This window comes from Dendropsophus ebraccatus, unplaced genomic scaffold, assembly GCF_027789765.1.
Source record: "Dendropsophus ebraccatus isolate aDenEbr1 unplaced genomic scaffold, aDenEbr1.pat pat_scaffold_1127_ctg1, whole genome shotgun sequence".
Taxonomy (NCBI): Eukaryota; Metazoa; Chordata; class Amphibia; order Anura; family Hylidae; genus Dendropsophus; species Dendropsophus ebraccatus.
Window position 1 is genome coordinate 16,398 of NW_027208544.1, and position 14,935 is coordinate 31,332.

Consider the following 14,935-nt stretch of genomic DNA (forward strand, 5'->3'; position numbering starts at 1 on the left):
TCGGTGGCCACACGAGAATCCTGCTGCTTACCCCTTGTGCACTGCAGCATGTGACATACCGTTCACTTACATGATGCAAAAAAAAGGAGGCAGATTGAAAAAAAGGGGCAGATTGATACTTCATTGCTTGTGCACTGATGACCCCTGACCTCCGCAGGGAGTCCCACACATACTACTACTACTACTACTTCTACTTGCAGGAAGCAGGTTGCGTTGGTCAAGGGTTATCAGTGCAGGAGTGATGAAGCAGAAACATCTTGCTCTTTAACCCTTTTTTATGTTGCAGAATGTAAGTGAACTATGCCACTTACACGCTGCAGCACATAGAGACTTAAAGGGGTAGTGCGGCGCTAAAAAATTATTCACAGAATAACACACATTACAAAGTATACAACTTTGTAATGTATGTTATGTCTGTGAATGGCCCCCTTCCCCGTGTCCCACCACCCCCAACCCGTGTACCCGGAAGTGTGGTGCATTATACATTACCTGATCCGTGTCGAGGGTCGCCATTTTGTGCCAAACGTCATCTTCGGACGGCGACGGGCCGAGTCGCTGCCGCCCGTCCCCCCTCCGCCGCATCACAACTGTGCTCAGGCCCGATTGGCTGAGCGCAGTTATGCTCAGCCAATCGCGGCTGATGACACGGCCGCGTCATCAGCTGCTCAGTCGCGATTGGCTGAGCACAGTTATGCTCAGCCAATCGCGGCTGAGCATCGGATGACGCTGCAGAGGGCGGCCGGCATCGGAACAGACGGAGCTGTTCGCCGGCCGGCCGAAGAAGACGTCACTGAATGAAGATCGGAGACTGTGTCGGCACGTGACAGGTGAGTATATCGCATCACACTTCCGGTACACGGGTGGGGGTGGTGGGGACACGGGGAAGGGGGCCATTCACAGACATAACATACATTACAAAGTTGTATAACTTTGTAATGTGTGTTATTCTGTGAATAATTTTTTAGCGCCGCACTACCCCTTTAAGTAACAGAACAGGACGTTTCTGCTTCATCGCTCCTGCACTACCACCATTTTTTTAATTTAAATTAAGATTTTCAAAGAAATAAAATCATTCAGGCCCTTTAGGGGCGAATTAATCAATTAATTTGATTAATCGCCCAGCTCTAGTAACCATAGTAAGAAATACAGTCTTTAGGCTTGGCCTACATGGCAGCATTTGTTCATGCTTAAAGATTACCACAATCCAGTTTCACTGTAGCAATAAATGTTGTTGGCAACCTTGCTGTCATTGCATGTTTTACAACAAGGTCAGATACTTTGCAATAGTCGGAAGATTACTCATTGCCTATAGTGAAACACTGAAAGAGGTTATCCACCTTAAACTAACTTGTCCCTTATAAGAAATCGCAGAAGGGGGGGTTCCGACCTTCATACCCCAGCTAATCTCCAGATGGGTCGCCGGCTCCTTTGTTATGAATACAGCCACGGGTACGGAACATGACTTGCGGCTCTATTTATTCCTATAGAGCCGCTGGAGAAGCTGAGTACAGCGCTCGACTCTTTCCTGTGTCTCTGCAGGAATGAAAAGAGCCGCGGGTCACGTGACATACCCGCAGCTGTATTCATAAGAAGGCAGCCAAAGGCCCATCTGGAGATCAGCGAGGGTACAGAGGTCGAACCCCTCGTGATCTCTTACTTGTCCCCTATCCTGCGGACAAGTTAGTTTAAGGAAAAAAACCCCTAGAAGTTGCCCTGAAACTGAATACTGTTTGCAGGTTTAAATATATGCTGCCATCTGGTGTCAGAGCTCTGCCCTGCAGTCAGTAAAATAAGCTACAGCACATTGAAAACACCAGGTACAAGGGTGGATATCGCAGGGGGGGCTCTCTTCAGTTGCTTTTCAGAGCTATCTCATAGATCATTTTTGTACTAGAAATGCTGTTAATACCTGTTTTAAAAGTGATTTGCAGTGTTTACAGGGTAAAATAAAACTTTCTTATATTTTTTTCCTTCCCAGTGTCCCTGTTCATGCTGCTCCCATTTTTTCTGCAAGAAGCATACTTTAGACAGAACATATCTCCTTTTGGCAACAATACTATCCCTTCATTCCTTCTCAGTGGGTATTGTGGGAGTCCTATTACACGGGACAATGACAGCCCGATATTTATTGTAAACGAGCACAGATCTACTAGATCAGCGCACAGCCCGATAATCAAGCAAGGGCTGCAAGGACATCATTAGCGATATCCGTGCAGTCCTTGCCCAAAAAGTTAATACAATACTTGTCAACGTTTCTGGTGTTCTCCAGCGCTCTTCTTCCTCCCTGGTTCCGTTGCTGCAGCTTTAGAGCGGCCTGTCTGAGCTGACAGCCCGCTCAGCCAATCACTGTCCGGGACTGTCGCAACTGGCTAAGCGGCCTGTCAGCTCAGACAGGCTGCTCTAAAGTTGCAGCTGCAGGTCCAGGGAGGAAGCAGAGCGCAGGAGAACAATGACAATGTCAACAGGTAATGTATTAATTTTTTGTTCAGTTGTCAGCCTTCAACCGAGCATCGCTATTACAAGTAGCAAGGCGGGTCGGTGGCAGATGATTTTAGGTCAGGGCCTAAAGAAATGATCAGCTGTTGATTGTTTCATCAGCTGATCGTTGTCTCTATTGCATCGAGCGATAATCGACCAGATCAGCTTATTATCACTCTGTGTAATAGGGACCTAAATTAATTGTAATTCTATATACTGGATTAAATGAATGGCCTATACCCTCACTTCATTACTCTAGAAGCCAGCAAACAAATGTATGGCATATTAATGCTTGTGTCAATGCTGTTTCCAACAACAGCAAGTACACACATTAACTAAAAGAAAATTATAATACATTTCATTACTTGTTAGCTATTTCACAGTCTAGTATATTAAGAGGTTACAAAGGTTAAAGCTGGCCATACATTAGGGAGTTCAGATGGCCAATTTCTCAACATCATACATGTTGTTAATGGTTGGACTACAAAGATTGTCTTCTTGGATGACAATGCCATAAGATAAAACACCAAATCACTGATAGGTTTCTGATATGATGTGTGGTCTGTTCTGGGCTTGCACTGATCAGATGCAGATGTACTATACCACAGACAGCAACCTAAAAAATCTAATATGAAGAGGGTTTTTTTAAACAGATATTTGTTATTGTCTCTCACACTAGTTTGTATCAAAGTGACTGGTGCTTGACAGGTCATAGTCTGAATCAGCCTCTACAGTCATCCAAAATCTCCAAAGTATGGCCACCTTAAAAAGCACACACAGCTGCTAGTGAAAACCCATGAACCTTTGTTGCCAGACACACGGACAGAAACTCACTTCAGAAGACAAACAGATCAAGAAGCTGTTGCTTTACCTGCTCATTAAGCCAATGCCACATCTTTATGTGGGCAGGAAAGTGCAACATAAAAAAGGGGCAAAGAGTATTGGGAGAGAGGGAGAGAAGACAGCAGTACATTAGTAAACAGTACACAAATACAATAAGGCAAGAACAAAGGACACACATAATAGGTAAAAATACATAGCAATAGAGTGCTATATATTTCCATGATATACTTAAGACATGGTTACAATGTTCACTAAAGCTAAACATCAGATCATGCAGTGTACCTACAACCATAATACAGGTTAACCTAGAATACATTTCTTGATGCCACATACTGTTATATTCTCTTTAAACAGCTTTTTGATATTGTGCTATCTATATCTAACATTATTAGAAGTGTGACAATATTTTATCTATAACACTGCAGAAGTAATGTAAGGGATTATTTCAAATGTAAATATACTAATTTGGTGTAGCTCACTATTTCCTCAGTGCCAAGGTTAACTAGACTTGTGATTACCCCTTATGACTAAAATACCATAGGTGAAACAGAACAAACTGTTGTGTCTAGTCCTCAAAGCAGTAGATATAAACTAACAGAGTTGTGGTCAATATGAGTCCAATTTTATACTGGTCTTAACCCTTAGACGACCCAGGGCGTATAGTTACGCCATGGAAGTCTGTCCCCAGACGACCTAGGGTGTAACTGTACGCCCTGGGTGTTTCTCACGCTATGAAGCGCGCTCCGGAGCGGAGCGCGCTTCATAGCAGGTGGGGGCCGGCTGCAATCAGCAGCCGGGACCTCACCGGCAATGACACGCTGCAGCGATCGCGCTGCCGCGTGTCATTAACTCCTTAAACGCCGCGATCGCGGCGCGACCGCGGCGTTTAAGTGTAAGTGACAGGGGGAGTCCCCTGTCACTTACCGATCGGGACCCCCGCAGTGTGACTGCGGGGGTCCCGATCGGTAAAACGGGCCGCCGGAGCTCTCTCACCTGCCTCCGCGCGGTCCGATCGGCGCTCTGGTCACTGAGCCTGCACAGGCAGGCTCAATGAGCAGAGCACCGATAACACTGATCAATGCTATGCCTATGGCATAGCATTCATCAGTGTAAAAATCCAAGTACTGTATGTACAAGTCCCCCAAAGGGACTTCAAATGTGTAAAAAAAAAAAAGTTAAAAACACTAACACACTACCCCAAAACCCTCCCCCAATAAAAGTTGAAATCACCCCCCTTTCCCATTATATAAATAAAACATATAAAAATAAATAAATAGATAAACATATAATATACCGTAGCGTGCGTAATTGTCCGATCTAGTAAAATATAACAAGCGTCATTGCGAACGGTAAACGGCGTACACGAAAAGAGGGAAAAAAGTGCGCGGATTACCGATTTTATGTTACATTATATATATAAAAAAATTAATAAAAAGTGATCAAAACGTCCGATCTTCACAAATATGGTATTAATAAAAACTAGAGATCATGGCGGAAAAAATGACACCCCATACAGCCCCGTAGGTGAAAAAATAAAACCGTTATAAGCGTCACAATAGTCCCATTTTATTTATAATTAATTGCCAAAAAAAAGGATTTCATTTAAAAAAAATATATAACATTAGAGAATCTGCGTAAACCTGCATATGGTTGTGTTCGGGACTGACCTATAGAGTAATGGTATCATGTCGCTTTTACCATATAGTGCATTACGTAGACACAGGAACCCCCCAAACGTTACCATATTGCATTCTTTTTTGCGATTTCACCAATTTATATCTTCATAAATAATATATTGGAATTCCATCATACATGTTATGGTAAAATGAATGACGCCATTACAAAGTACAACTATTCCTGTAACAAATAAGCCCTTACATGGCCTGTAGATAAAAAACTGAAAGTGCTGGAGCTCTTAGAAGGGGAGGAGGGAAAAACGGAAACACTAAGATCAAAATTTGCGCGGTCCACTGGGTCATTTTGGGCCTGGTCCTCAAAGGGTTAAAGGGGTATTCCCCCAAAAATTATTTTGCATTAATACGCTGCCCACCCGTAGCTTTCCATCTTTCCAATATAAAGTTATTATGGATTCTGCACAGTTTTGCTGTTATCCAGCTGCATTCACCCCCACGGATTGCATAGAATCATCAGACCTCAGTCCACTCCGACACGCTCCCTGCTCCTGCCCCCACCCTCTGTGTCGGCATCACGTGTCCTCAGTCCCAGCACAGTGAAGTGACTGAGAACACTGATGGGGTGGCTGCTGTTAGAGAGGCAGACAGTGATCAGCGCAGCTGTGACTACATCCCTCTCTAACAGCAGCCACCCAGTCACCCCCAGCCCAGAGCTCACCCTCTGTGTCCAGAGCCTCCCGGCAGCACTCACCCGGAGCACACAGCCCCCCGCCCCACAACCAACCGCCCCCCCCCATCACCCGTGGCATCCCTCACTCACTTGAGGCATAGCCGCTGCACTCACCCGCTGCACCTTCCCCCCCCCCCCTCTGCGGCAAGCTTCGCGCCCCCCCCCGCGATCGCCCGCGGGAAGCTCCACCCCCTGCGATCGCCCGCAGGTAGCTCCGCCCCCCCCCATCGCCCGCAGCAAGCTCCGCCCCCCCCAATCGTCCGCGTCTCTGCTACACCGTCCCCCCCAACTCAGCTCTGCCACACCGTCCCCCCAACTCAGCTCTGCTACACCGTCCCCCCCAACTCAGCTCTGCTACACCTTCCCCCAACTCAGCTCTGCTACACCGTCCCCCCAACTCAGCTCTGCTACACCGTCCCCCCCAACTCAGCTCTGCTACACTGTCATCCCCAACTCAGCTCTGCTACACCGTCATCCCCAACTCAGCTCTGCTACACCGTCATCCCCAACTCAGCTCTGCTACACCGTCATCCCCAACTCAGCTCTGCTACATTGTCATCCCCAACTCAGCTCTGCTATAACATCACTTCCAACTCAGCTCTGCTACACCGTCATCCCCAACTCAGCTCTGCAACAATGTCACCCCCAACTCAGCTCTGCTACAATGTCACCCCCAACTCAGCTCTTCTACAATGTCACTTCCAACTCAGCTCTGCTACAACGTCTCTTCCAACTCAGCTCTGCTACACCGACACCGCCATCTCAGCTCTGCTACACTGTCATCATCTCCTTCATTGTCTCAGCTCTGCTACTTCACCATCATCAGGCAGAAGCATTGCATGATGGGAAATGTAGTTTCCTATCTTGGATATAGATTGGCTTTTAGAAAAACTTGTAACTCAGGAACGGCAGCAGCTAGAAAGATGGGAGACGTCTCAAAATACTCAGAGGGACTTGGTGAGTAAGGCCAGCTAGGTTTGGGAGCATTTCATTTTTTTAGCTCTTGGGGGGAATACCCCTTTAAGTAGCATATAATATAGTAGATGTAAAATGTGTAAATGTTTCAAAATAACTAAATATGCTGGGAATTGGATCAATATAGATCTATTTATTTGTACATACTTATAACTAAATGACCATGTATCAGAATAGATCAAGTCTATATATAAACGCAATAAATATAAGCTTCCTATAACATTTAATATTTAAACATTTATTTGTAACCTATGATAAATCCCTTAAAAGAGAACATAAAATAATAGACAATATACAAATATAAATTGTGAAGTATCACCTCATAACAGGGCCCTTGTAGTTTGGCCAATATTTAAAAAGAAAAGAAACAAAAAATGACACAGTAAATACCATTCATGAGTTGTCAGATGAGGTCTAACAGTGGCACACTGATCGCAATAAGATTGTGTCTCAGCCTTCTCACACCAGTGGAGGGTAGGAAATGTTTTGCAGCTCCGCTATAGTCTTAAAGCGACTCTGTACCAACAATCAGACCCCCCACCCCCCCACCCCACTCCAAAACTGCTTGTACCCTCAGATAGCTGCTTTTAATCCTAGATCTGTCTTAGGGTCTGTTCGGCAGGTGATGCAAGTATTGTCCTAAAAAAACAAGTTTTAAACTGGCAGCCCTGTGCCAAACAGCCGTGGCCTATATTGTGTATTCATTAGTCTGGCACTCCCTCTCTGTCCCTCCTCCCCGCCCCCTTCATCATTAGGAATGCCCCTAGAACATTTTCTACTATTCATCCCCTGTGTCAGCAAGGCACATGGGCTGGACCGTTAAGGCACCTGTGCAATGTTCAGACAGGAGAAAATGTTCCAGAGGCATTCCTAATGTTGAAGAGGGTGGGGAGGAGGGAGGGACGTTAGGGCACAGATATTGTAAGCCACGGCCGTTTGACACAGGGCTGCAAGTTAAAAGTTGTTTTTTAGGACAATAACTGCATCCTGCGTCAGATTGTGGGTACAGATTTGCTTTAATGAACAGTCTCAATGAACATTTTCCATACAGGCTAAGGGCCCTTTTACACAGAAAGATTATCTGACAGATTATCTGCCAAAGATTTGAAGCCAAAACCAGGAACAGACTATAAACAGAGATCAGGTCATACATGAAAGCCTGAGATTTCTCCTCTTTTCAAATCCAGTCCTGGCTTTGGCTTCAAATCTTTGGCAGATAATCTGTCAGATAATCTTTCTGTGTAAAAGGGCCCTAAGCCTGTTGCACTGGGTGTGGCAGCCACCTAGCATCAGTGTAGTGTCAGGGCGATTTCATAATGTCTTATTGGCTACTGGTGGTGTGTGTGTGGCTGCAAAGACAAATAACCTGCACAGGAACAGAGAAAAGCTGGGGCAGTAACCTAAAATGGCAAAGTAACGTAACCACGGAAGTTATAACTAGGACTAGGCAAGTGGAGCATCCAATGGACTACGAGAGGCAGGCAATAGGAGCACAAGTTCGGCGAATCGGGTGAATTTTGGCAGCAGAGGGCGGAGGACAATAGCAAACCATAGCAGGGAGGGGGCTGGTCACTAAACAAACACATAACAGGCCTTCATCTTGTTGCCTGCCATGTTTTCCGCAGTATATTCTATGTTAAGCAGCGCTATTGCGCCGGTTAACAAAGAATTCGATACCAGGGAATCCTGGCCCTATTAGATAAGAGAGGTTGGGGAAAAGTTGGCGGTCAAAATTTGGCAGTTTGTTTCTGAGCTGGAAGAGTCCATTCTGTGGGGGAGATCTGTTCTGTTCTCTTTTCCTAGATGCTGGATGATTGTATATGAGCAGTAGTGTAGGATATCCTGTGTAATATAGAGGAGGAGTAGCCATAAGTAATGTAGCAGTAACCTCTGTTATCAACGTGGTGTTTTCTCTCTGGGAGAAGATTGTATGTTTTATTTCAGTGTGCTATGGTTGCAGCAGGCTGTGTGTGTACTATGGTTGCAGCAGGCTGTGTGTGTATATATGTGCTATGGCTGCAGCAGGCTGTGTTTGTGTGCGCGTGTGCTATGGCTACAGCAGGCTGTGTGTGTGTGTGCTATGGCTGCAGCAGGCTGTGTGTGTTCTATAGCTGCAGCAGGCTGTGTGTGTGTGTGTACGCTATGGTTGCAGCAGGCTGTGTGTGTGTATGCTATGGATGCAGCAGGCTGTGTGCGTGCTATGGCTGCAGCAGGCTGTGTCTGTGCTATGGCTGCAGCACGCTGTGTGTGTGTGTGCTATGGCTGCAGCAGGCTGTGTGTGTTATGGCTGCTGCAGGTTGCGTGCGTGCGTGCGTGTGTGCTATGGCTGCAGCAGGCTGTGTGTGTGTGTGTGTGTGTTATGGCTGCAGCAGGCTCTGTGTGTGTTATGGCTGCAGCAGGCTCTGTGTGTGTGTGTGTGTGTGTGAGAGAGAGTTTTGGCTGCTGCAGGCTGCGTGTATGTGCGCTACGGCTGCAGCAGGCTGTGTGTGTGCTATGACTGGAGCAGGCTGTGTGTGTGCGCTATGGCTGCAGCAGGCTGTTTATGTGTGTGTTCTATAGCTGCAGCAGGCTGTGTGTGTTTGTGTGCTATGGCTGCAGCAGGCTGCGTGTGTGTTTGTGTGCTATGGCTGCAGCAGGCTGCGTGTGTGTTTGTGTGCTATGGCTGCAGCAGGCTGTCTGTGTTATGGCTTCTGCAGGCTGCATGAGTGTGCTATAGCTGCAGCAGGCTGTGTGTGTGTTATGGCTGCTGCAGGCCGAGTGTGTGTGTGTGTGCACGCACCTTTGGCTGCAGCAGGCTGTGTGTGTGTGTGTGTGCTATTGCTGCAGCAGGCTGTGTGTGTGTGTGTGCTATAGCTGCAGCAGGCTGTGTGTGTGTTTGTTATGGCTGCTGCAGGCTGAGTGAGTGTGTGTGTGTCTATGCTATAGCTGCAGCAGGCTGTGTGTGTGTTATGGCTGCAGCAGGCTGCGTGTGTGTGCTATGGCTGCAGCAGGCTGTGTGTGTATGTATATGCTTTAGCTGCAGCAGGCTGCATGTGTGTATTATGGCTGCAGCAGGCGATGTGTGTGTGCTTGACAGAGAGAGAGAGGGGGGCAGAAATTAAAGGGGTATTCTGAGTAACAGTGAAAAATCCGGGGGGGGGGCAGGATCAGTCCCTGATGATTAGAGATGAGCGGATTTCCCGAAGTTCGCGTTCGCATAAACCTGAACTATCGGCATCTGACTCCCGCCTATGCTAATGGCTGTATCCCAGTTTTCTAGGCCTTCCTTAGGCTGTATCCACCCGCTGCACGGAGTCGGCAGACAGCGGGAGTCAGATGCCGATAGTTCAGGTTCATACGAACCCGAACTTCGGGAAATCCGCTCATCTCTACTGATGATTCAGGAGCACAGACGCTGACAGATAAATCTGGGCCAACGTCTGAACTCTATATCACTATGGCTGACATCTCCATTACTGATGCTGAGCCCTATATCACTACGGCTGACCTCTATACCACATGGATCTGGCATTGTTAGCAGTTTTTCTTTGTGTATGGTGAATATTTACTTAGAAACATATAAGTTTATCAGCCGAAAAAGACCACCTGCTCCATCTAGTCCGCCTATTAGAATATACAGTACCTGGGGGAGAAGCTGCCCATCACTATGGCCGATCTTGGCAGCCTCCACACAGTGAGCAGTGTTTGCTAACATAACTCGCTGAGCAGAGGCTTCTGTTTCATATATTCTAATAAGAATATTCGGTACGCGTGGAGGGTGAACGTTATTAAAGCAATGTATTAACAAAAAAAAAAAATTATTATTATTATTATTATTCTCCTGACTACTCATTTAACCAAGAACAACAGCTCTAAAATATTAGTCATTAATCACTAAGGACATACCGGTATGCCATGGCCGCCTGGATGACACAGCCACAGATGACCCTGGAAGCACCGGCACACCTATATTTTCTATGCAGCTATGAAGTGAGGTCAGTAGCTGAGCTCACGCCATAGCAGGTGAGGACTGGCTGCTTTTAGCAGCTGGGCCCTCACCCTTAATGACAGGCTGCTGCGATCATGTTGCGGCCAGTCATAAACCACTTTAACGCCACAATTGTGGTGTTTTTTAAAATAAAAACGCCAGGATTGCAGATTTTTGGTTACAGTATATATATATAAAAAAATTAATAAATAGTGATCAAAACGTCCGATCTACTCAAATATGATACTAATACAAACTAGACATAAACATGGCACAAAAATTTACACCCCATACAGCCCCTTACGCGAAAAAATAAAACTGTTATGAGAGTCACAATAGGGCCATTTTAATAATTATTTGCAAAAAAAAGCTTTCTGTAAAAAATAAATAAATAAATAAAACATTAGAAAAGCTGTGTAAGCATGCATATCATTGTGTTCGGACTGACGTAAGTTTTACCATAAAGTGCATTATGTAGACACAAGAACCCCCTACAAAATTGCAATTTTTTTCCAATTTCACTCCATAAATAATATTTTTGGGGTTCTGTCATACATTTTATGGTGGATTAAAAGGCGCCACTACAAAGTACACCTGTTCCTGAAAAAAACAAGCCTTTACATGGCCCTACAGAAAATGACAACGCTTTAGCTTTAGAAGGCAAGGAGGAATAAACAAAAATGAAAAAATGAAAATTGGGGAGGTCCTTTATGCCATTTTGGGTCCTGAAAAGAATGAGTGTCTCCCTTTTCTTCAAGCTGCTGTTTACTTGTTGTGACAGACCACAGAAGGTGGGGTGGGGCTAACCTACTGCTATGCACAGGAGACAGAGAAATAAAGCCTGTGCTGTGTCCTTGCAATACATGCGCATCCTCACTGTCCCTGAAAAGTAAATCAAGGCTACTCATCTAAGCATCAGCAATTTAGTGCTTGCTGTGCCTTGCCTTGCTGTCTTCTGCACTTTCATCAGCACTATGTCATAGCATAGCAGCAAGTAGTTGATGTGCTGTGATTGACCAGACAACTAAGAGAAAGGAAGACCTGTGTGTATACTAGTGTCCCACAGCCCAGCTCTGGCCCCATCCCCTGAAATTCAGAGAATGAGAAGTAGCTGTGCCCCAGGAAGGTGACTCAGAGACTTAATGCCTTTATGGACTTCCCTCTCCCGGCAGCAATATGTAATAAGATGCTGGGAGCGGGGGAACTGTACAGCTATGCACTGCGCTGTAATGACAGATACAGATCCGTGCGGCTGATTCATTACAGCGCGGGGTGTATCTGTACAGTTCCCCCGCTCCCAGCATCTTATCACAGATGCCACCCGGGCGGGGAGAAAGTCGGTTACAGGCATTCCATGTCCGTGTTCCGTGCGGAACGTGTGAATGCAGTCTCAATCTAACAAAACCATGTTTTTTTAAGAATTTTTTTTTAACCCCTTAAGGACCTATGATGTACGATACACCAGTAGGTCCAGAGGCTTTATGAAGCGATGCTCAGGAGCTGAGTTTGCTTCATGGCAGATGAGAACCTGCTGCTACCAGCCGGTCCCTCACCGTTAATGACAGGTAGTAGCAATTGCTTTGCTGCCTGTTATCAACTCCTTAAACACTGCCGAGCTCCTGTCACTGACCTGATCGTTTTCCCCGACTGCCAGAGGTAAAATACTTAGCTCTGTGCAGTCCCATAAGCTATGTTCTCATAGAGTTTATGAGAAGATTGCAGATAACACTGATCAATGCTAAGCAATGGCATAGCATTGATTAGTGTAAGTAATTTAATGATTGCTTCTAATAGTCCCCTGGGAAGACAAGGAGAAAAAAAATGTAAATGCAAAAATGAAAATTGACCTCGTCCTTGAGGTCAAAACCACTGTGTCCTTAAGAGGTTAAACAGGTACACTTTAAGCTCAGCATTCATTAAGTAAAGCCACTTACCTTAGTGTCAACTTTCAGAACAAACTTTCCCAATCCTCGAATGGGTCTAGGTGCCAAAGCTTCTTTACGTTCCCTCAAAAACCTTTCTATTACTTCCCACCAGCAACCAAAACGATTCCCCAAAAAACCAATCACTCCAAAGTGGATCACCAGCTTTTTTACTGCAAAAACTAAAAGACAAATTAGAGACAAAATCTTAGTTTCTTTAGCAAAGCTTTTACAGAACACTTCCTCTAGTTTGTAACTTGTATACAATGTTATTTTTTTTTATTGTCAAGAGAATTTCAGATTGTAAAAGAATATCAGTGTTAAAATGTTTGTCCATGAACAATATCACAGACTTGGCCTACTTTATGGAAAACAACAAACCATCTCACTAAGGCTCTGTCCACACGGAGCAAAACAGGCGTAATTATGCCGCGGAATCCCACCAGCCTCCCTGTCATAATGACAGTCTATGGGAGGCTCGCGCACCTCCTCTCTCGGCATCTCTCCGCGCTGAAGAATGGTCATTTTCTCACAGGGAGAGGAGACTGTCATTATGTATGTCATTACTCATGCATTAAGTCAAAGCGCCCGCCTGCCTCAATGGAATGTCGCGCACACCTTTGCTCTCCGCTCAAAGAATTGACACGTCCTCTATGTCATCACTGCACAATTCAGACGCTTGAAATGCAATATGGAGCACCCCATGGCCAAAACAGTAGACTGGAGTAGAGCTCATTGACTTTTATGGGGGCGTTTTCAAGGTCTGCTCTGTGACCTGTGCTGGGGGGGGGGGTTTAGAGTGCCAAAAATTGCCTATTGTGAATGGTCTGATTCTATTATTACCATATACTGGTGTCACCTTTCATTATAATACTGTATGTGATAAGGAAAAAAGAGATATATTCAGCTTTGTGGCCAAAAAAACTGCGTCAACAAGGTGAGGGAAAGAGTGGACACATCAGAAGAAGGAAGTAAGTTTGTTAAACAAATGTAGCAGCAAAAAACTTGTGACATATCACAAGTGACTGATCAAATTTCCCAAGTTCTGTAAATATGTGTAGCTATAAAACTCATAAGAAAATGAAGTTAATGGGAGTGTGGCTTACGAGCAATAGGTACTGGAAGGAGCTGTATGATCCACAGATGAAGCCACAGCTGGACTATGACTATGGCCCACACAAGTAAAACAAAATAGATGTCACTGGTTTTCTTTTTTTTAAGAAAGGCTCCAATGTCACTTCTTTGCCTTCCAAGTGAAGATGAAATAGGAGTCGTGGGTGTTTCATTTGTAATAGATTCTCCTAAAAAATATACAAGAAACTTAATTAATTACAAAAACTAGGAAAAATAAGTAGAGTATGAATACTTCACAGATCCTGTTTTGAACCAGTTTTGTGGTAAAATTGTAAGAGTCAGTACAAAGTATAATTGATCTCATAAAAAGCCCTTAAAGCGTAACTGTCATTTCAGGGTCATTTTTCTGAAAACATTAAATATCAACAGTTCAAGCGATTTTAAGAAACTCTGTAATAGGTTTTATGTACTAAAAGAGTTTCCTTCTGTACTAAAAAAGCAATCTCCCAGCCTCCCCCCTCACATCAGATGAAGCAGGATTTCTGTCCCCATTATGTGGCTATGGAGAGGGGAGGGGCTGTTAGGAGTGACTGAGCACGGAGGATTTCTGCAAAGCACAACACCCTGCAATCTTCTCTCAGTAAGTTCATAGATAAGCATTGACCTTTCTGACACCTGAATTTAGCGTTTTAGGTGCCCAGTCTACAAACAGCTGACCTTCATGTCACCTCTTCCTGCTCCCTCATCTCCCTCGGCCCCTCCCCCCTTCATAGGCTTACAATGGAGAGAGCAGAACCCGTCTTCACTGGCTTCTCTGTAATGAAGACGTGTTTGCCTGATAATGCACAGATAAGAAGTCAGGGGGGGAGGCTGGGAAATTGCTTCTTGAGTACAGAAGGAGGCTTTTTTGTCTGATAAAACCTATTACAGAGTTTCTTAAAATCGCTTATACTATTGATTTCTGCAATAAAAAAAACATGACAGTTACGCTTTAACCCCTAGACGACCCTGGACGTAGGGTTACGTCATGGAAGTCTGTCCCCAGACGACCCATGACGTAACCTTACGTCATGGGTGGTATTCCCGCTATGAAGCGCGCTCCGGAGCGGAGCGCGCTTCATAGGAGGTGGGGGCCGGCTGCAGTGAGCAGCCGGGACCTCACCGGTAATGACACGCTGCAGCGATCGCGCTGCCGCGTGTCATTAACCCCTTAAACGCCGCGATCGCGGCGCGACCCGCAGCGTTTAAGTGTAAGTGACAGGGGGAGTCCCCTGTCACTTACCGATCGGGACCCCCGCAGTGTGACTGCGGG

At 45.4% G+C, this 14,935-nt stretch overlaps 1 pseudogene; it reads right to left on the bottom strand.

Moving 5' to 3' along the window:
- LOC138774826 (transmembrane protein 245-like) overlaps positions 1–14,935 on the bottom strand; it is a 46,715-nt pseudogene that overhangs the window by 15,228 nt on the left and 16,552 nt on the right.